The following is a 22,039-nucleotide window of genomic DNA, read 5'->3' as shown; positions in this document are numbered from 1 at the left end:
GGTGCCCTCCCTGGAAAGGAAAGATACAGACCTCGCCCACCCTCCCAGTGACAGGGAGGGTCCGGACAGGCTTTCTATTTTATCCCAAAGAAAACAAGTAGCCCTGTTCCAGATCTATAAATAGGCAGCTCAACAGGGCAAGGCGAGTCTTGGAAGAGCAATCAGGGATTTGTACCTTCAGCCCTGTGTATTGCCTGCAACAAAAAGTTGCAGTATGGAGTGCTTCTGTTTAGAGTTTGAGCCGGCCCTGTCCCAGAATACTCCATTCCGCAATGTCTTCAAATTCACATCCACACCATCAGGGACAACCCAGGATCTTTTGCCACTGCCTCAATGTGCCTCATTGGCAGGCCAGTCTCGTACACCATTCATTTAAAACACTCTTCTGTCGCTCTAGCAGTCAAGGCTTCTCTCAAGGAGTCCTTGGGACCATCGTTTGTGAAGGGTGCTGAGAGTTCACATCAGAGGCAGAGTGCAAGTAGAACAGGTGCTTGTAAATGGCAAGGGCGGCTGAACGATGCCATGTGTTCCCTCTGGTGAGGCTAGAGGATGGGCAAAGCTTTCGATTTCGGTTGCTCATTTTTTTCCAATCTTAAATTCCATTCTCCACATTTCCACGTTGGAGAGGCAGAGGAAGCGAGGAAGAAATGTGGGCTTTGCGAAAGAATTAGGAAGGAGAGGAGTGGTGTCCTGCAAGCATTTCAGGAGCATTTTCCTGGCCAGCAGGGAAGACTAGTGGAAACTGCTTTTAACAGACTGAGATTCTTGGTCGTATTCATGGATGGACAGATCCACAAGCATCCCTGTGTGCAGAAGGTCCTGAGTCCAAATGCCAGCATCCCCAGGTATGACTGAGAAATCCTGCTGCTGCTGCTGCTGCCGGTCAGTGTAGACAATACTGAGCTAGGCGGAGCAACGGCCTGACTTGGTTATCAGGCAGCTCCCTCTGATTCCTGTTCCTTGCTTCCCAGGCCCCATACAACTGTGTAGGGCTCGGGGGGGGGGGAGCGCCATCAGCCAACAGCTTCTCTTCGGCTTCACCTGTTGCCAAGTGATGAAAGGCCAGAAGGAACGCCTCGTTCTTGGGAACAGAGAAAGGCATGCTATGCTGCCAGACTGGGAGTTTCCATCCAAAGCCACCACCTCAGGCATATCCTGCCTCCTGCAGGGGTTCCAGGGCTGCTTCTAAGTATAGGGGGGGGTGTTTCCACTGTCTCAAATTAAGGGCAGTTAATTATACGGCTGTGCACCAATAGTGGCTTCAATAAGCGGTTTCTGCACATGCTGCTTTGTGAGACATCTTTGGGAGGAGAAGAGGCAAAGGAGGAAACCCTACCTATGTCAATCCACTGTGGATGGCTGGATGGCACCTTGTACGCCTCCTTCTAGAAATTCCTGCAGCCAAGCTGGTGCTAAACATATTGTTCTGCTTTCCTTGGGACCATATCAGCAAGGCCGAGAGGGGGGTCTTGTCATCTGGGCAACCCAGGACCTCCATACTGCCCAATCCCTGAAGAGATTGTTGCTTTCTCCCTCACTCAATCCCTGTATGTCCGTTGTGGTTTCAAAAAACAAAGACAAAACCCTGCTTAAACATTAGCCCTTCCCTATGAATTCATATGGTTATGGATATGGGCTGGGCTCAAAGTTCCCTGGATCAGCCCAAGTTGAATTGAGCATAATGAATTCAATGTGGCTGACAATGTGGTTTCTGGAAAGCAGAAAGGTCCTCTGTTTCATTTTCTAGGGATGGGAATAAAAGTGATGCAGAAACCAGCCATGTGACCCAAATGTGAGCAGGGAGGCATCTCCAGGAGGCAGCCCCAGCTTTGCATGCAGGAGATCCTGGGTTCAACTGATTGGATAGTGCTTAAGAAAGCTGCCTGTTTGGCATTTTCTCCACCAATGTTGGGAAACATCTGGGTAGCAGGCCATCTGAAGCTCTCCAGGCCTCCCTAACTGGTCCTCAGAACCTAAGGAGAGTCTGCTGGGTCAGGCCAATGGCCCATCTAGTCCAGCATCCTGTTCTCACAGTGGCCAACCTCTGAAAAGCCCACAAGCAGGACCTGAGCACAACACTCTCTCGACTTTTTATTCCTAGCAACTGGTATTCAGAAGCATTACTGCCTCCGAATGTGTTATCATGGGCAGCAACCATGGATAGCCTTGTCCAATCCTCTTTTTAAAGCCTTCGAAACTGGTGGCCATCCCCGATGCCTATGGAAGTGAGTTCCATAGTTCTACACCCTTCACAGTCCTTGCTCCACACGTCCTCAAGCCGTTTTGCCTGGGTGGGATGCCTCCCTTGAAGTGCAATAATATGAATGAAGAGTGGAGGGGGGGTGTGGGTGTGTGGGTGTGGGTGGGTGTTCTGGATTTTGTATTTATACCTTTTGTCTAAGGAACTCAAGGTGGAATACGCAGTCCTTCCCTATCCCCTCCTCACTTAAACTTCACAACAACCCTGTAGGCAGTGATGGGCCGAAGGTCACCCAATGAGCTGAGTGAGGATTTGAACTCTGGTCTCCCAGGTCCTAGCCCAACACTCTGACCACTACTCCACACTGGCTCTTCTGTCCTTCGATGTCACATAGAGTGCAAGGGCAAGAGATGCATCAGCTGCTTCATGTACTTTCCTTCAGTCCCATCCCTCACTAGGATACACACACACACACACCACAGAAAGTGACCTGTGCAGGACTGTGACCCTTGCAATGAAAAGGGATCCCTGCACTGGGTCTATGCTGATTGTCAGTGTCTCTCCGGGACTTTGGAGAGTAGTCTTCCTCAGCCATAGCTGAAGGGGGTCTTCTGCAGGGCTGCCTTAAGCATATGCAGCACCCCCGAACTTGCAGCACAGAACCGCTCGCCGCGGCGTTCTGTCTGACGGGCGGGCTCTTCCCCGGACTCAACTCTCGGGCCCTGGACTCTCGGCCTGGTGCCCCTGAGAGCCCGGCTCCCAGATGCCCTGCACCCCTAGCTCCTATGAGTAAGACGGCCCTGGTCTTCTGCATGCAAGAGAGTTCAACCTTTGTTTTGGATGATGAATCGATATATTCTCCTGCCTGATCCATACAGGGCAACCCCCCAGCTTGCATCTGGGCACAGCTGTCTGTGACCCTGAGAGACACAGGAGCACAACGGATGTTCTCTGGTTCTGTGTCCCTTGTTATCTCAGCCAACTTCGGGAGCGATGTGGAAGGGTGTTGACTCATGTTTTGGAAATATCTGAGGTTGGCAACTCTGAGGAATGCTCCAGCTGTGGTGGCAGACTGGGTGGAAGTTCTTGTCAAGGATTGTCAAGGGGTATTTGCGGTTGTTAATGTACGGTTAGCTTTTATTTCCCAAGATCTTGGAATTCTTGTTAGGAAATAAAGAAAATACCAGAGAGGGCTTGTTGTCGGGGAACGGGACACTCAACACCAGGGACTTTCCCGCCTCTGTTGATACAGAATCTGTTGTTTATCACCACTTGGGATGTGTCGTATGGTGGGAATTGTGAGGACAGTGGCCACAATGCCCTCCTGCCCACTTTTTAGAGGCAGGTGTGTGTGTGTGTGAGAGAGAGAGAGAGGGGGGGAGAGGGAGAGAGAGAGAGAGAGAGCTGACATTGATGAACATGGCTAACCTGGTACCACTAATTTCAGTGGGTCTACTCCAAGTAGGGCTTAGTGGGAAGCTTAGCTGTTGGCTAGCCTGGGAAGGCCTATCAAGGAGGAAATGGAGCAGATTTGACCTCTGTTGCCCCAGGGGGCAGGACTAGCACTCATAGATAGAACTTGCAAGGGAAGCAGAATTTGGCTAAGCATTAGGAGGAATTTCCTAATGGCAAGAGCTATTTGAGAGTGGAATAGCCAGCTTCCGGAGGTGGTGGGATCTCCCTTGCTTTTAAGATTCTATGAGATCAAGTCCTCTGGCCCCAGAGGTTGCCTTGTGGTCAATCCTAAACCTGAAATTTAGACCACATTTACACCACTGTGATGCCACTTTAAACAGTCATGGCTGTTTAATCCTGGGCGCTGAGAGTTGTGAGGAGGTCTCTATTTCCTTCAATTCTCAAAGTTCCCTGTGAAGAGGAGTTAAATGTTAAACCACTCTAGGAACTGTAGCTGTGTGAGAGGCATCAGAAACACACCTAACAACTCTCAGCACCCTCAACAAACTACTGTTTCCAGAATTCCTTGGGGAAGGCCATGACTGTTTAATGTGGCATCATCATGCTTTAAATGTAATGTGTGAATGTGACTTTAGGGTTATCTCTGATTAAGCTCTACTCAGCATAGACGCATTGAAATGAGAGGACCTTAGTCAATCTTGTTCGCTAACTTGAGAGGCAGTGTGGTGTAGTGGATAGAGTGTCGGACTAGGATTTGGCAGAGACCAGGGTTCAAATCCCCCAACAGCCATGAAGCTCACTGGGTGACCTTGGGCCATTCGCTGCCTCTCGACCTAACCTACCTTACAGGGTTGCTGCAGGGATTAAATGAGGAGGGGAGTTGATGATATACACCTCCATCATTCTGCCCGGACACTGAGGTCCAGCACCGAGGGCCTTCTGACGGTTCCCTCATTGCAAGAAGCCAAGTTGCAGGGAACTAGGCAGAGGGCCTTCTCGGTGGTGGCGCCTACCCTGTGGAACGCCCTCCCAACAGATGTCAAAAAGGAAAACAACTACCAGACTTTTAGAAGACATCTGAAGGCAGCCCTGTTCAGGGAGGCTTTTAATGTTTAATAGATTATTGTGTTTTATTCTTCTGTTGGAAGCCGCCCAGAGTGGCTGGGTAGACCCGGCCAGATGGGCGGGGTATAAATAATAAATTATTATTATTATTATTATTATTATTATTATTATTATTATTAACTCCTTGGAAGAAAAAGGTGGGCTATAAATGCAATGAATAAATATATTTAGTGGGTCTGCTCAGAGTTGGACTAGCCTACAAACCCGTGTTCTCTTCAGAAACTTTTACTGAGCTGTCTGATTCCTCCAGGCTCTGTTCCTGACCTACACTGGTTCTACTTGGGCCATTTAAATAAAAAAAAAATAGTGAGTGAGTGAGTGAGTGAGTGAGTGAATGAATGAATGAATTTTGGCAACCTGAGTGGGATGTAGGGATGAACAAAACTGGACCATTTCAGCTTCTCATTCCCCTCCCCCCCCCCGGGTCATTTTCCAGTGCACCACATTTCTTCATCAGTTTGCATATTTATTTTAAACACTCGTCATCATTTCAGACCACCTTTCTCATCCTGTAGCCATTTTTTAAGGCAATTATCCATGATAAGGTAGCAAACTGACATTTATATTGGCGGTGCAGTTGGGTGCATTTTGCCATTTTCCCCAGTCTCTACTGTTTAATATTGGGCTGGCTTTTTACAAAAGGACCGGCCATCCATTTGATCGCTCCAGGAGGGGCTCAGATGCTGTTGCTATGGTTACCACCTTCAATAGAGGCTGTGGGCTGGTGTCTCTCTCCTTGCCCGATTCTTTGGGATGTGATTTCAAAAGCATCAAAACTTAAACGAAAGGCTTTGAACACCTAAGGAATTAAACTGAGGAGCTGAACAAGGGAGTTTAAAACTTAGGAGAGAAAGTAAGGTCGTGGAAAGGAATTTAATCTTTGAAAGTCTGGGCTAAAGATTTAAATTTGAAGGATTTAATTACAATGTAAGGAAACCAGTGAAGAGAATCTGAGCTCAGGAGCTTTAAGACCAGTGCTTTTGTAGAAGCCAGAAACGGTGATAGCCAGAGATGCCCACAGGGGTATAACTTAAACATTCAAGCTTATGTGAATCTGAATACTTGCACAATTGGAGTTTTAAGTAGGAAAGGAAATATAAATGTTAAGGAATAATCTAACAGAAGAACTTTTTCTTTCCACTCACCATGTCTCACACTGGCTGCTTATTCAGGGCTTCTGAAATAATAGTTGCACCATCGGGATGACTTGAAAACATTTGGATAGCATCTGATAGATGACATGCAATGGCACTGAGCATTTAATAATCGATATGGACCATCCAACCTGAAGTGCTCAACTGTCAAATTCTGGGTCAACATGGTGGGGCATCTCTACCGGGAGCCACATGCCAGTGGGGGGTAAGGTCGGAGCCAACAGTTGGTGGGACAATGGATTCTCATTTTGCTTTTGTCCTATAGGCTAGTTTCTATGCATGGTCTCTCACACACCCTTCTCTACCCTCCATCCAGGTAAACAAGAGGCATTCTATGAATTCAAGGACACATCCTGGCTAGGCTGAAGCTCTTAATGAGGCTGTGAAGATAGGTTGGTGAAAGAGGTGGCCTGGTGAGAGGAGAAGGAGGAGCTGGGGGGAGTCCCAAGGACTAGACCAAAAGGCTTGTATGGCAGGATTTGGCCCATTCCACATCGTGCATTCAGGATTGGAGTAGTGAAAGGGAAGGGCTCGGGGATTTTTGAGGCTTCTCCTTTCATTTCCACACGAAAGCAAGTCAAACCTAATTTGCGCCCATGGGAAGGCATGGCAAATGTCTTCAACATTTGTGAAAGACTTTGTAAATGTGTTGCTAAGCTTCTTAGCTTTTCGTGGCTAAAGTGAGGCAACGAGAAACAAGCTCCAGGGTTAGAACTTTGGCTCAAATTGAGCATAGGAAGTTGTTTTGTAGCGACGCAGACAATCTAGCTTAGCACTGTCTGCACTGACCGGCAGCGGCCCTCCAGGATTTCAGCCCAGGAATCAGTCTCAGCTCTACCAGGACTGAACCTGAGACCTTCTGCAGATGCTCGACCACTGAGAAACAGCCCTTCCCTTAAAATGGTGCTTCCCAAACTTGGATCTCCAACTGTTTTTGGACCACAAATCCCATCATCCCCGACCACTGGTCTTGCTAGCTAAGGATGGTGGGAGTTGTAGTCCAAAAACCGCTGGAGACCCAAGTTTGGGAAACACTGCCTTAGGACATAGGAAGCTGCCTTCTCCCATGTCTGACCACTGGTTCATCTAGTTCAGTACTGTCTACACTGACCAGCAGCAGCTCACCAGCATTCCAGATAAGGAACAATCTTAACCTTCCCTGGAGATACTGGGGATTGAACCTGGGACCTTTCGCATGCAGAACAGAGGCTCCACCATTGAGCCTGCAGCATGCCCCCGCCCTAGAAGGGTGCCAGACCAAGCTACCTACTCCTCCATGTGTGGAATAACCTACAGCAGCAGGCAGAGGCTGGTCTCGTTCCAAGCAGGCGGTGTGAGTAACCGGAGCCGCAGCAGGAGGGCTTTGGGCCTCTTAGATCAAATAGCATCGCAGACAATAGCCTGGCTGCTCTCTTAGGTACTTGGCAGCCAGAGGCAGGTGTCTGACCAGCGCTCCGCTGCCTTCCAAAGGCGCCTGCGGTAATCGCATCCCACAAGCCAGCCAATGGGGCTTGGGGCTGAGGGAGAGGGGGAAAGCACCTCTGAATTGTCTTGTGTCTAATCCCGTCTCTGCAAAAGGCAGGGGGTGAAGAGAGAAAGAGAGGAGGTCAGTTCTGGCTTGACAGGGAATTCCCTCTCTCACTGAGGAATTAGTGCCTCCAGGTCTGGTCAGGCAACCACCCACCTTACCAGGACCAACCTCAGATGGAGGAGCTAAAAGAAGGGCAATATTTTCCAGATCCCTTGAACTACAATTCCCATCAGCCCCAGCTCAGCACAGCCATTGGAGCAAGGGTGATTTTTGCATTCATTTTATTTCATGGGGTTTATATACAACTTGATTGCAAGAAAACCTCAAAGCAGTTTAGAATAAGGAAAAAACAATAAAGCGGTCACTTAAAAACAGTTAAGAACAACCAGTGCTTTTGGGGGGGCAGGGGTATACATACCCTAAACATTTTGTGAATTTTTGCACTTTGCTCCAGTCACAGTATTTATTTTCCCCGATTTGAACTATAAAATGGTGGGTTTTCTTGAGTCAAAATTCCGAGTACCCCCCCTTTTTTTTAGGGAGAAAACAGCACTGAGAAAAAAGCACTATTTAAAACATTTTGGAAAAAATAATTAAACTTAAAAATAATAATGAAACAAAAAATAAAAAAATAATTAAACAATAAACTTAAAAACCAGATTTATAACACAGATCTTAGAAGTAAGAACAGAAGAACAGCCCTTCTGGATGAAGCTAGAGGATCCAGTTTTTACAGGGGCCAAAAAGAGGCCCGTTGTGAGAAGCCCAAAAGCAGGACCTGTGTGCTACAGCAATTATCATTCCCAGATTCTCCCCAGCATCTAGTATCCTGAGGCATATTGCCTCTGACAGGGGAGGTAGGCTCTCACCACAGCATGTTCATGCTTCCTCTGGATCAAAGGGATGCTGCCAGGTGAAACTTGATGTAGGGAGGGGGTCCTGCAGAGTTCAAGGATGCATTCCAGCCAGGCAAAAAACAATAACCCACCTCTCAAGAAAGGTGAAAAGCATTGCTGGGGAGGGCTGCGGCACACCCTGTCCAAGGAGGACAAACCTGAGCACACCCAGTCCAAGGAGGACAAACCGTTGGCAGATGACTCGGAAATGACAGATAATCCTGAATGCGGCTGCCAGACTGGTGGCTGGGGGTGGCCACCGGGACCGTACAGCACCAGTCCCTAAAGGATTTTCACTGGCTCCCAGTACGTTTCCGAGCACAATTCAAAGTGTTGGTACTGACCTTTAAAGCCCTAAACGGCCTCAGCCCAGTATACCTGAAGGAGCATCTCTACCTCCATCGTTCTGCCCAGACACTGAGGTCCAGCTCCAAGGCCCTTTTGGCGGTTCCCTCACTGTGAGATATGAGGTTACAGGGAACCAGGCAGAGGGCCTTATCAGCAGTGGCGCCCTCCCTGTGGAACAACCTTCCTTCAGATATCAAGCATATAAAGTACTACCCAACTGTTAGAAGACATCTGAAGGCAACCCTGTATCGGGAAGTTTTGAATGTTTGATGTTCTATTATGCTTTCATAAGACAATGGGAGGATGACATAGGATATGAAATCAACCCTACCCAATGGACCAGAATGTGGTCTAACCCCCCCCCTTTAAATCCATATCAATGAAAAGAAAAGAACTCGCCCTAAAACTCACTTACAAGTGGTACCTAACATCAAGAAAGCTAGCGTTAATACACCCAGGAACCCCACCAAAATGCTGGAGAGGGTGCACCTCCACAGGTACTTACCTCCATATGTGGTGGGAATGCCCCAAAATCCAATTATTCTGGGCAACAACCATACAAGAAATATGAAAAATAACCAAACAAGTAATAGAAATTACCCCAGAATTGGCCCTACTAAACATCTTCCAAGATAATAATGCCCATTTATACCACAAAGATCTCATAACCCACCTACTTTCAGCAACCAGAAACGTCATAACCAGACATTGGAGAGACCTGTCAGGAGTAAGCATGGACCAATGGTACCGAATAGTATGGGAAACAGCCTTACTAGAAAAACTAACCAACAAGCTGAAACTGACACGGGGACAAATAGAAGAGGATGCCTTCACCCCGGTATGGTTCCCCTTTATCACACACACAGCCCAACAAGATAATGACAAAAATTTACTGCCAGCATACAAATCAGTATGGCTAACCTTACCCAAAACACCCACCCACCCCACTCGCACATGAAAACAAAGACCATCATAGCCAATCACAAATGAACAACCACACCCTTGCCCCAACCCCAATCTCTCTCACCACCAAAAGAACACAAGCGAATAAAGGAGAACCTACACAAACAAAGCTGACATCAAGCCCTACATGTATTAAGCAAAACAGAAACATTGTCACCTACTCCCACCCCCATCCACCCTCCCACCCCCTATCTACCTCGCTTTCCCTCTTTCTTCTTAGTGTCTTAACAAATGAAAGTGATTTGCAAAAATGACACATGTAAAAATATGAGAGACACTGCACACACCTTTGTAATTCAAGAAATCTTTAATAAAAAATACTTTTAAAAATTGTGCTGGAAGCCGACCAGAGTGGCTGGATGGGCGGGGTATAAATGTTGTTGTTGTGGTTGTGGTGGTGGTGGTGGTGGTGATGCTAAATTCCTTATTGACAAAGCACATGTGTACAGTAGTTCCTAAGTTGCACCAAACACACTTCCGGGGGGGACGTAGTTGGCATTCCCTCCCCAGACCTACAGACTCGCCAAGTGTCCCTATTTTCCAGGGACATCCCTGATTTAAAGAAGCCGTCCTGGTTGGAGGGTATGGAGTTCTCTGACCCCTAAGTTGTCTGAAGGCAATTCTGTATGTTGTTGTTTAGTCGTTTAGTCGTGTCCGACTCTTCGTGACCCCATGGACCATAGCACGCCAGGCACTCCTGTCTTCCACTGCCTCCCGCAGTTTGGTCAAACTCATGTTCGTAGCTTCGAGAACACTGTCCAACCATCTTGTCCTCTGTCGTCCCCTTCTCCTAGTGCCCTCCATCTTTCCCAACATCAGGGTCTTTTCCAAGGATTCTTCTCTTCTCATGAGGTGGCCAAAGTATTGGAGCCTCAGCTTCATGATCTGTCCTTACAGGGAGCACTCAGGGCTGATTTCCTTAAGAATGGATAGGTTTGATCTTCTTGCAGTCCATGGGACTCTCAAGAGTCTCCTCCAGCACCATAATTCAAAAGCATCAATTCTTCGGCGATCAGCCTTCTTTATGGTCCAGCTCTCACTTCCATACATCACTACTGGGAAAACCATAGCTTTAACTCTGTATAGGGAATATTAATTCTGTATAGGGAATATTTTTTTTGGATGTTAGATGTTTTATTACAGTGGTACCTCTACTTATGAATTTAATGCGTTCCGAACACACATTTGTAGGTCGAAAAAAAATTGTAAGTTGAATCCCATAGGAATGCATTGGGAGAAAAAATTCGTAAGTCGAAGCAACCCTATCTAAAAATTCGTAAGTAGAAAAAATCCTATCTAAACCGCATCCAAGATGGCGGGCGGAGCTCCATTTGTAAGTAGAAAAATTCCTAAGTAGAGTTATTTGTAAGTAGAGGTAGCACTGTATGTTTTTATATATGTTGGAAGCTGCCCAGAGTGGCTGGGGCAACCCAGTCAGATGTGTGGGGTATAAATAGTAAAATTATGGATGTCCCTATTTTCATCAGAGAAATGTTGGTGGGTATGGACTTGTGCTCCAAGCTGGACTGTTGGAGCAACAGCGTGACCACTCCTCCATCCAGACTTAAGTGCCCTCGTCGGATGGGTGACACACAAGCACACATCACACCTCGCCAGTGGAGGCTCCCCCACCAACCTCAGCCTGTCCCCAGCCAGCATACCTCCTTACTTATAAATATTCCAATCCCTGCCTGCCACCATCCTCCTCCTCTGCCTCAGTGTTACCCTTGCAGAACTCAGTAGGGGGAGGATGGAACACAACGAGAATGACTTATTGGCTCCGCTTGTTACCGGCTCTGGTGCTACCTACTCTTAAAAAAAAAAAAGCAACAGCAACAGCAACAACAACACTTATTTATTAATTTTTTGCAAAGAAAAAAAAATTAATAAAAGTTACGACTCTTAACATAAACCATGATTTATTTTATCCATTGACTTCCCACCCTCCCCTTCCATGGTTTCTATATGTACCTTTAAATACTGCATATTTCGCCTACACTATTCAATGCATTCAATTTAACCTATTTATCTTAATAATTCAGGCTGTTGCTCATATTTCAAGTCCTGCTAGCATTTTCGTATCGCTATACAGTGGTACCTCAGTTTGCGAACACAATCCGTTCCGCGGAGGTGTTTGCCTGCTGAGGTGTTCGCTCGCTGAAGGCACGCTTCTGCGCGTGTGCAAAGCGCTGATAGAGTGCTTCTGCGCATGCGCACGCTGCACAGATTGCTTCTGCGCATGCACGAGCTGCGCAGATCGCTTCTGTGCATGCACGAGCTGTGCAGATCGCTTCTGCGCATCCGAGCGCAGCGGAACCCAGATGTGAACACTTCCATGTCCGCGGCGTTCATAAACGGAGGCGTTCATAAATGGAGGTAGGCGTAAACCGAGGTTCCACTGTAATAGTTATTTAAATACTCAATAAAGGTTTCCAGTCCTCAAGGAAATTTTTGCCATTTTGGTCTCTAATCTTTGCTGTTACTCTTTTTTTTTTTGATAATTTTTATTAATTTTACAAAGAGAAAACAACAACAGAAGACATATAAAAAACATTAAAATAACAAAAAGGAAAAACAGAAAAATCTAAATACAAATACAAATTACTTTAACGTTTTGTGTAGGGACCTCCTCGAGTTCCATCGATCTGCGCTTCATTTCATTTTTATCTTTAGCAATTTCTTATACATTTTTAAATAAATTTCATATTATTTCGTGTCTTTCATCCCTTTATCTACTTCACATATTTTCTAAATCCACAGCTTTTAACAATTTAATCTTTGCTGTTACTCTTGCGGGTTCCGCACCCTCCATCATTTTCAAAAGCCAATTTTCCTTTGTTGTAACCTCTCCTTCTTTCCATCGTTGAGCATATAATATTTGTCCTGCTTTCGTTGTGTACATAAATAAGTTGACCAGCTCTTTTGGAACATCATTATCTATCATTCCTAAAAGAAAATATTTGGGTTTCTTGGAAATCATCAACTTAAACATCTTTTCAATCTCATTATATATCATTTCCCAATAGCCCTTAGCTTTTTTGCAAGTCCACCACATATGAAAAAATGTTCCTTCTGCCATTTTGCACTTCCAAGACATACTTGACTTTGTTTTATGCATTTTGGCTAGCTTATTTGGTGTTCAATACCATCTATAAATCATCACCCACCTATTCCTGCTTTCTGTCTTCCTAGTCCCAACAGCCACCATCAACCACTTCTTCCATTCACGGGTGAGACTTTGATCCAAACTGAGTGTCCAATTGGAAAAGAAGTGGGGAGGGTTGATTTTTGCTGATTCCCTGTTCGCCATCCAGTCCCCAGTGACACCACTTCCAGTGTTGCTCCAGAAGTTCTCACAGTCCTCCAGAGATGTTTTCCAGGGGTCTGAAGGCAGGGGAAATGAGGGATCGACAAAATTGTGCCTCCCCTTTGGTGAATGTGGCCTGTCTCTTTATGAGACATGCCTGGTCTGTAACAGAGACTCCCTTCCCGGGGTGTGGTTCCTTCCAAGCTCAGTGGGAACTAATTGGAGCCTATATAGCATCTCCCACCTAGCTGCTGAGTTGTTGATCTGTTGTTCACAAACAAATGCAGCTATTGGCATTTTCCTAACTCCTGCTGCTTCCTGCAATGATGGCAGTCCCATCCCAAGGTTTCCGCACAGTGAGTACCCTTCCCAGATGCCACAGGATATGCTACATGGTGTCAGAAGTAAGCCTGCACCTTCGATAATCCAGAAACACTTCTAGCAAATAGAGAGAAACTGCCGATCTTGCTGGACCCTGCATGCTTTCTTCTGAGCTCTGTTTTTCTGGGAACTTGGGGGAGAACTGGAGAAGGTGGGCACAAAAGCTCCTTCTCTGCCATGCCGTATCATCCCCTCCCTCTGCCAGAGCACATCAGAATCCAGTGGCTGCATAACACAACCCTAGGACTATTCAAGGAAATGGGTCCATCTGGTCCAGCCGTGTCTCAGGACTATTCAAGGAAATGGGTCCATCTGGTCCAGCCGTGTCTCCTCTGAATGACACTGGTTCTCCAGGGAACAAACCCTACTACTAGGAAATGAACCTCCACAGGCTCCAACACTGAGCGATGGCCAGTTTTGGCTCTGGAAACACTGTGACAAGCCCAGAGTGTGTCCTTTACTTGCTGCCGGTTCACCCTTCTAGTCTGCCATCCTGTTCCCACCGAAACCAACCAGGTGCCACTTGGAGAAGCAAGATCTGAGCAAAACACTCTCCCCACATACGATCCACAGGAACTGATGTTCGGGGCCTACTGCGCTGATCCTGAAGGTCAGTCTGCATGACTGGAGTCTGCTCCAATGTCCATCCCTTTTCACAGGGGTGGGGGATATTTTTCAGCTCTCTGCAATATTGCAATGATTTGCAACTCATTTACTTCAAGATCCTGATGAAAATCTGTCAGTATTGCAATGTGGATTTCTCCCAAACAGCCCTTTTCCGCAAGCAGTTCTGTCAACTATACACATTTTTGCCAGCCATAATGTCAAAAGAGAATGCATTTCTGTTGGCAATTTCTGTTCTGTTGTCTTTGGCAATATCTCTTTTTATAGGTGCACTTTATCCTGCTGGATGTGTTTTTTTCTCTCTCTGTACACATTACTTGCCCAAAGACCTGTGTTGCAAAATTCGGAGAAGTGTGGGTTTTGAAAAGTGGTGGGTGTTTTTTGGTTTGTGCATTTCGTTCGGAAAGCGTGAATCAGGTACGTCTGCCTTTAAATGCAAAGTGGATCAAATGTCTCCCCCATCCCTGCATATGACGCCCCAGTACGAACCCCCCCTCCCACTGCAATCAGGCTAGACGTTCCTGCCAAGGCCCACTCGGTTGCCTGGGTGCAGGCAAGCTGACATTCCTCTCTCCAGGCCCGAGCAAGCGGGGAGCTTGGCACCGTCCCCTGGTTGCCCTGCTGCTTCAGAGCCGCATTGCTGAGATTCAGCCCCCTGTAAGAGGAGCCCGCTCCTGACACCCGACCCCACTGGGCTCCCTAGGGGGTCTGGGCAGAGCAGGGAATCTCTCCTCTGTCGCCCGGGGAGCTGGAAGGTGCCTTGTCATTTTGCTGGCTCAGGTTTCTCGTCTGTGGCACCGGTGGCCCTACAGGTGCACGGGGGGAGCCAGAAATAGCCCCTCGAGGGCCTGAGCAGGGAAAGAGGGAGGGAGGGGAGGCACCCTTGGGAGTGACTTGGAGCAGAGCGGACAAGCTTGTCAGTTTCAGCCAGCTGCAGATGTGTGTGGCATGGGCTGGAGAAAGGAACTGACACAGGGAGGGTTCGTGCAGAATAGAAAGAGACCCTCTAACACAGAATGCAGGGGGGTGTCTATGTGTGATGTCGGCATTTCATGCTTTTAATTATAGCTGACGGAAAAGACATCTTTAATAATAATAATAATAATAATAATAATAATAATAATAATTTTTATTTGTATCCCACCCTCCCCGGCCGAGGCCGGGCTCAGAGCAGCTGATATCATAAAAACAGCACAATATGCATAAAAACAGACATCAATTAATTAAAATAAATCTTAAAATTAATTCAGGCACGCTAAAATCTGGGCAGGTGTCAATTATCAGGTTGGAATGGAGAGTGGTTAATACTTGCCAGGACCAATTGTTTCCACTGATCATAAAATGCCTGTGTCTCTCGCACATAAAATTACACTGTGTGTCTCTCTCTCACACACTCACACACACATTTCCATGCCAGTAAGAATAACAACATGAGAAATCGCTGCTTTGAGACAGTTTCATGCATGGAGAATCCAGGCCAGTGTTTCTCAAACTTGGGTCTCCAGCCATCATTGGACTACAACTCCCATCATCCCTGACCACTGGTCCTGCCAGCTAGGGGTGATGGGAGTCGTAGTCCAACAACAGCTGGGGACCCAAGTTTGAGGAAAAACTGGTCTAGATGGGGATGCTGTTTGGTTAACACTGTTCAGGGTCAGCCTATGGAATTCCTGCAGCTCTGCACGCAGCTTAGCTGGGAGTGAGTTTAGAGTGGATCTACTTACAAGTAGGGTTGGCTCCTGGTTTGGAAGGTCTCTTGCAGGTGTGGCCTCCTATGTCAATTCCCCTACTCCCCCAAAAAAAGAACCCTAGCTTGTTTACCTGGTGGCAGGTGGCAGCAACTCCATGAGTGCCAAGCGACTCGGGGTTACAATTTGGGGTTTCTCCCATGGATCTGTTTATTCAGTTTTCATCTTCTTCTGGTTACTTTTTTTTGGGGGGGGATATTTCAATTGAACAAAATAAAATAAAAATAAAAGTGCATAAAGAGAAGAAAAAGTATATGATATACATACAAACAACTACAATTTCATATATGCTTGTCTAATATATAGGTGTATGTCCTATTATTATCCAAATACTGTATGGTTATTTAGAACCTGCTATATATATATATATATATATATATATATATATATATATATATATATATTAAATGCATTCCAAATATAATCGCACTTGTCCAAACAAGGTCTACATCTGTAAGCAATCCATTCATAAGTTGAAAGCTTTGTCGTATCTTCCATCCATTGACTAAAGAGGGCCATAGTTTTCTCCTTCCAGCGCGTCAACATCAGCCATAGTAAGAACACAAAGAATCCATTTACATTGTCCAGTTGCCAAATTCCATATAGTAGGTACATAATTCAAAAGAACATTTTCCTTTAAGTTTTTCCTCACAGTCATGTTTCTACAATCCAATATTTAGCTTTCCTCTTGATTTGCTTGCCAAAGTGAGGGGAAGGGGAGAAGCTCCTTCTTCACCTATTTTTAATTTTATAAACCTTTCCCTCTGTGCCAGTTCATTTCCATTTCCCCACCCCACCCCATAAACGAAGGTTGTGTGCACATTACCAGCTTAAAAGGCAGCGAAGTCGTTCTTTTCCCTCAGTTCTCATTTGATCTGTTTGGGGCGAAATGCAACTAAACGCAGAATTTTGTAAGAAATGTCAGGACGGGTCTTGATTGTGGCTAGAATCGTGATTACACAGTTCCCCAAACCAGCAGTGGGAATGCACTGAAGAATGCTTCAAATGTTGCACCATTTCTTCTTAGGAAAGTTGCTGCCGTCCTGAGCATCGGCCGAGGCAGGAATCCTCCCCACACATTGAGCCAAAAAGGCTTTCTCTTCTTCCCCTACCAACTTGGATGTCCTGGTTTTTGTTGCCCACCCACTGTTGACCTCTGTTGGCCAATGGCTGGCAGCAACAGCAAGCAAGCACCCTGGCTTCTAATTTGCCCATGCCACCGATTTTATGCTCTTTCTTTCTTTCTTTCTTTCTTTCTTTCTTTCTTTCTTTCTCTCACTCTCTCTTGTTTCTTTGCATACCCACAATGCCTCACAGCTCTCCCAAGCCAGCCCAACTGCTGTGGTTCCTGTTTTGCAGAACGTAACACCGCCGCAACACCCTCCCCCCCCAAAAAACCAGCTGGAGATTTCGGTGGCCAGCTGTTCTCTGATCCTGGCTGGGCATTGGTGTCTGGAACATGACCTCTCCCTTCAGGCATGGGGAGAGACAGGCAACGTCACACGGTCACAGCCGTCAGACTCGCACCTTCCCGCAGAGGGCACCGAAAATGTCTTTCTGCCACAGCAGGGGCTGGTGAATCCAGAGCACAGCGGAGATCGTGCAAGGCCGCTGGGTGGCCGATCCGTGTATTTGCACAACTGCCAAACAGCCTGGGCCCATCAGATGTCTGCACAGAGCGGTTCCCCGCCTCCCACCTCTTGGTGTCGGTTCAAGATTCTTAGCTTTTCGATGGTGAATGGTTTCAATTTCAGGGATAGACCATTGCGCTCCATTCTGGATGGACCAGCCAGAGGGAAATGCGGGGGGGAGAACATTCCTTGGCAAGGGAATCATGGCTCCTTCCCCTTTTTATTTATTGGTCATGCTTCTGCCTCTCCGTGAATTATCCCATTGGATCACAACAGCCCTGTGAGGTAGGCTAGGCCAAATTGTGGCTCAAATCAGGTTCTTGGTCTCCCTGTTCTAAGTCAAGGATTCCATCTTTTGGTGGCTAACCTGCAGCCCAACAAGCCACATGCTCTGAGACGTTCTATGCAACCCACGTTGGTGGCCCACCCTGCAACCTCAACAGTGTTTGGTGAGGTGCAAATTTGATTGTAACTGCACAGGGGCAGTTACAAAATTCTTGTTGTTGTTGTTTAGTTGATTAGTCATGTCCGACTCTTTGTGACCCCATGGACCAGAGCATGCCAGGCACTCCTTTCCTTTTATATGCCTGTTGTTATTGTCCATGGAGTTTTCTTGGCAGGGATACTGGCGTGGATTGCCGGTTCCTTCTCCAGGTGAATCACATTTAGTCTAAATTCTGTCCGTCTTGGGTGGCCCTGCACGGCATAGCTCATAGCCTCTCTGAGTTATTCAAGCCCTTTTGCCACGACAAGGCAGTGATCCATGAAAAGGGCAAAATTCTTAGGAGTTCAAAATTTCAAAAGGGAAAAGGAGTAATAATAAATATAAAATAGTGTGCCCTCCCCCTCACATGGGAAAGCTCCCAATGGGCAGACTGAGGAGTGGATTTCCACAATGGCTGGTTGCTAGGGCGCCCTGGGGACAAGCTTTAAAAAGATACCTATTCCGCACCCTCCTCTCCACCATGCTTGGTGGTCACAGGGCACTGTGGCTGCCGTTCAGGTACATTGCCGAGCTATTGCCCCTTCATTCCACTCTAGTGGGCAGTGCCGAGTATACTTGCCTTGCCCCGGGCACTGGCAACCCATGCTACGCCACTGAATGTGATGGCGAGGACAATGCCCGAGATGGGGGGGGAGGTGTTCCCCAGGCACCACCCTACCCACCCTGCCCTGCTGTGATTGGATGGCCCTTTGCATCCCTTCCCACTCTACAAGTCTGCGATTCTCTGCAAGTAGAGCTCCCCTCGGCCCACAAAACAGCTGCTTGTGCGACTGTAGGTGGGGGTGCAATTTACATGAGCAGGGTGGTGACAGGAAGGGGACGGCTAAATGTGTGTGATTCCTCCCACCAGCTCTAGCTGCACTCCGGCATGCATCTCACAACCCTCCACCCGACATCGCTTGCGGTTCTTGGCAGCAATGAGATTGTCCCATCACCACCACCTCCCACAGGGCTGATCCTTAAAACAAAGTTGACAGACGTGACAAGGGAACTGCCTTATAGCTCATGCCGTATTTGGAGATGCCAAGGGTTGAAGCTGGGACCTTTTGCACACAGATCAGATGTTCTCCCATGGGGCCACAACCCATCCCCTAACTTAGGAACAGTCCTGCTGGATCAGACCAAAGGCCTATCTAGTCCAGCCTCCTACACAGACTCCTTGGAGTTCCCTAGCTGAGGTCCATTCATTTTAATGGATCAGCTCAGTGCTTTGTTTTTCCGGAACAAAAGGTTTGTTTGTTTGTTTGTTTGTTTGTTTGTTTGTTTGTTGCAGGCCCAGTCGCAGTGCTACACAAACCCTGGGCAGTGGCTAAATGTAAGATGTAATTAATAAACTCAAGCAGACAATGATCTGGTTTAGAAATGGCCACAACCTTATTAATTACAGATACAGTTGTACCTTGGCTGACAAACAGAATCCGTTTCTGAAGTCCATTCAACTCCTGAAACGTTCGAAAACCAAGGCACGGCTTCCAATTGGCTGCAGGAGCTTCCTGCACTCCATTGGAACCTGTGCAAGCCCCATCGGACGTTCGGGTCCCAAATAACTTTCACAAACCGGAACACTCACTTCCAGGTTCGCGCCGTTCGGGAGCCAAAACGTTCAAGTCGCAGGGCATTCGTCAACCAAGGTACGACATAATAATAATAATAATAATAATAATAATAATAATAATAATAATAAATTTTTATTTATACCCCGCCCTCCCCAGTAAAATCGGGCTCAGGGCGGCTAACACCAATAAAATTACAATAAGACATAAAAGGGGGAAAAACCCAATTTATTAAAATACAGATTAAAATACAATATTAAAATTTAAAATGCAGCCTCATTTTAAGTTGTCCATAAATCCAAACCATGAGGGAGGAAAACACAGGGGTCAGACTGAATCCAACGCAAAGGCCAGGTGGAACAGTTCTGTCTTGCAGGCCCTGCGGGGGAAGATGACAAATCCTGCAGGGCCCTGGTCTCCTGTGAGAAAGTGTTCCACCAAGTTGGGGCCAATACTGAAAAGGCCCTGGCCCTAGTAGAGGCCAATCTAGCCAACTTATGGCTCGGGATCTCCAGGATATTGTTGTTTGTGGACCTTAAGGTCCTCCGCGGGGCATACCAGGAGAGGCGGTCCCGTAGGTACAAGGGTTCCAAGCCTCATAGGGCTTTAAAGGTCAAAACCATGGGTGGTTCTTTGGCTCAGGCCCCCACAGACAAAATAAATAAATTAATAATTACATATTTTTTTAAAAAAACCACACCCCTGGGTCAGCTCTGAGTAGGACTTGCTCAAAGAATTTGCCCCACCACAGACGCAGTAGCCCTCTCCTGCTATTGTTCCCCAGCAACTGGTATTCAGGGGTAGACTCCCTCTAAACATGGAGGTTCCACCAAGATACAATGCCTCCTCAGATTGATCTCACCTCCCCCTTTTCTTCAAGGTTTCGCTTTTGTCCTCGGTTACCCTCAGCCGGCGTGCACCCCCGTTCGCAGCTGAGCTCCGCTCCATCCGAGGGGCTGAACTGCTCTCCCCTTCCGGCCCTCTGTGACATCCTCCTCTCTCTGCTTGGACAGCTGTGGGTGGCTTCCCCGAAGCCCCATGGGGCTGCTGGTGGTTGGGGGAATAGAGAGAAGAAGAGAAAAAAAGCGAACTTCTGCAGCACACAACAGGTTAACGCTCCGAGCTGCCGGCTGGCATGACGCCAGGGTTATAAAGCAGGCCGGGCTCTGACCAGAAGGCTCGTCCTGTCGCCAGCACCTGTGCCTTGGCCAAAGACCAGGAAGGTTCCTGCTGTCAGTGCCCCCGGGCCGCCACCCCCCCCTCTCCAGGGCCAAGCTGGGCACAGAGTCCCTCTCCAAAGAGCTATTGTTCCATGGGAATCTGGCTCTCTCCCTGCTCTTCATCTGTCAGCAGGATTTTGAGAGAAAATGCTCCGAAATATGAAGTGAATGCAGGCTGGACTGGGCCGGAATTCTCTCATGGGAGGAAAAGGAAAAGAAAGCAAGGGGAGGAGGAAGGGGGTGGAGTGAACAACAACAACAACAACAACAACAACAACAACAACAACAACAACAACAACAACAACACAAGAGTGTGTATGAGCTAATACAACACTCAGCAAGCGACCCATTTCGAGTGAACTTTTACCCCGGTAGCGGCAGGGATTACCTTTTGCCCAGCCCTGGGTTCCTTGGCTGGAGCGCTCACCCTCCCTTGTCCCTTGTGGTGCCCAAAATAGCTGTGGACAGCCCGACGGCAGCTGTTCTTGGAGCACGTCTGGGGCAGCAAAGGCTTGGTTAGAGCGTCGGCCTAGGACAGCGGGGAGATCCAGGTTCGAATCCTCAGCTCAGCTGCAAAACACGTTGGGGCCGACCCAGTGTCAGTTGCCTGTGAGATCTCGGCCTGACCTACCCGGTGGGGTTGTTGATGGGGGGTAAAATGGAGGGGATTGGAGAACCAGTCGTAGAATTGACAAGTTGGAAAGGGATCAAAGGGTCATCTAGTCCAACCCCCTGTGATGCATTTATGTCAGTTCCAGCTTCTTTGGGATGCACATGAATAATCCGTTTCCCAGGTGAGCGGGTTGGAGTCTTTAGGGCTAGAGCAGTTTATATCCCACCTTTTGTCCAGGGAGCTCAAGGTGGCGTACGGGCTTCTCCCCTTCCTCCTTTAATCCCCACAGCAACCCTGTAAAGTAAGTTAAGCTGAGAGACAGGGACTGGCCGAAGGCTACCCAGTGACCGAGTGGGTTTTTGAACCCTAGTCTCCCGGGTCCTAGCCTGACAATCAAACCACTACACCACAATAGCTCCTTTGAAAGGAGAAAGTTGCTCTTCCACTCAGGTCCTGCTTGCTGGTTTCCCCCTGAGACATCTGGTTGGCCACTGTGAGAACAGGATGCTGGAGTAGATGAGCCACTGGCCTGATCCTGCAAGCTCTTCTCCTGTTCTCATGAAGCTCTGGTCCAGGGAGGGCCAGCAGTTCCATCACATTTAGGAAAAGGGAAAGGACTGTCAAGGGCTAGAGTAATCACATCTTCACCCTAAGAACATAAGAGCCCAGTTGAATCAGACCAGCCTGTTCTCACCGTGGCCACCCAGATGCTTCCAGGAGCCCCTTAAGTGCCATCTGTCTAAACTTCAAAAGCATGTTTGGATTTTCCAGTTTTGAATCCCCAAACCTAAGTTGCTATGGTCCACATCCTGTCTTCTCTGTTT

Source organism: Zootoca vivipara, chromosome 6 (genome assembly GCF_965207765.1).
Source record: "Zootoca vivipara chromosome 6, rZooViv2.hap1.1, whole genome shotgun sequence".
NCBI classification, from domain to species: domain Eukaryota; kingdom Metazoa; phylum Chordata; class Lepidosauria; order Squamata; family Lacertidae; genus Zootoca; species Zootoca vivipara.
This window is presented reverse-complemented; position numbering follows the sequence as displayed.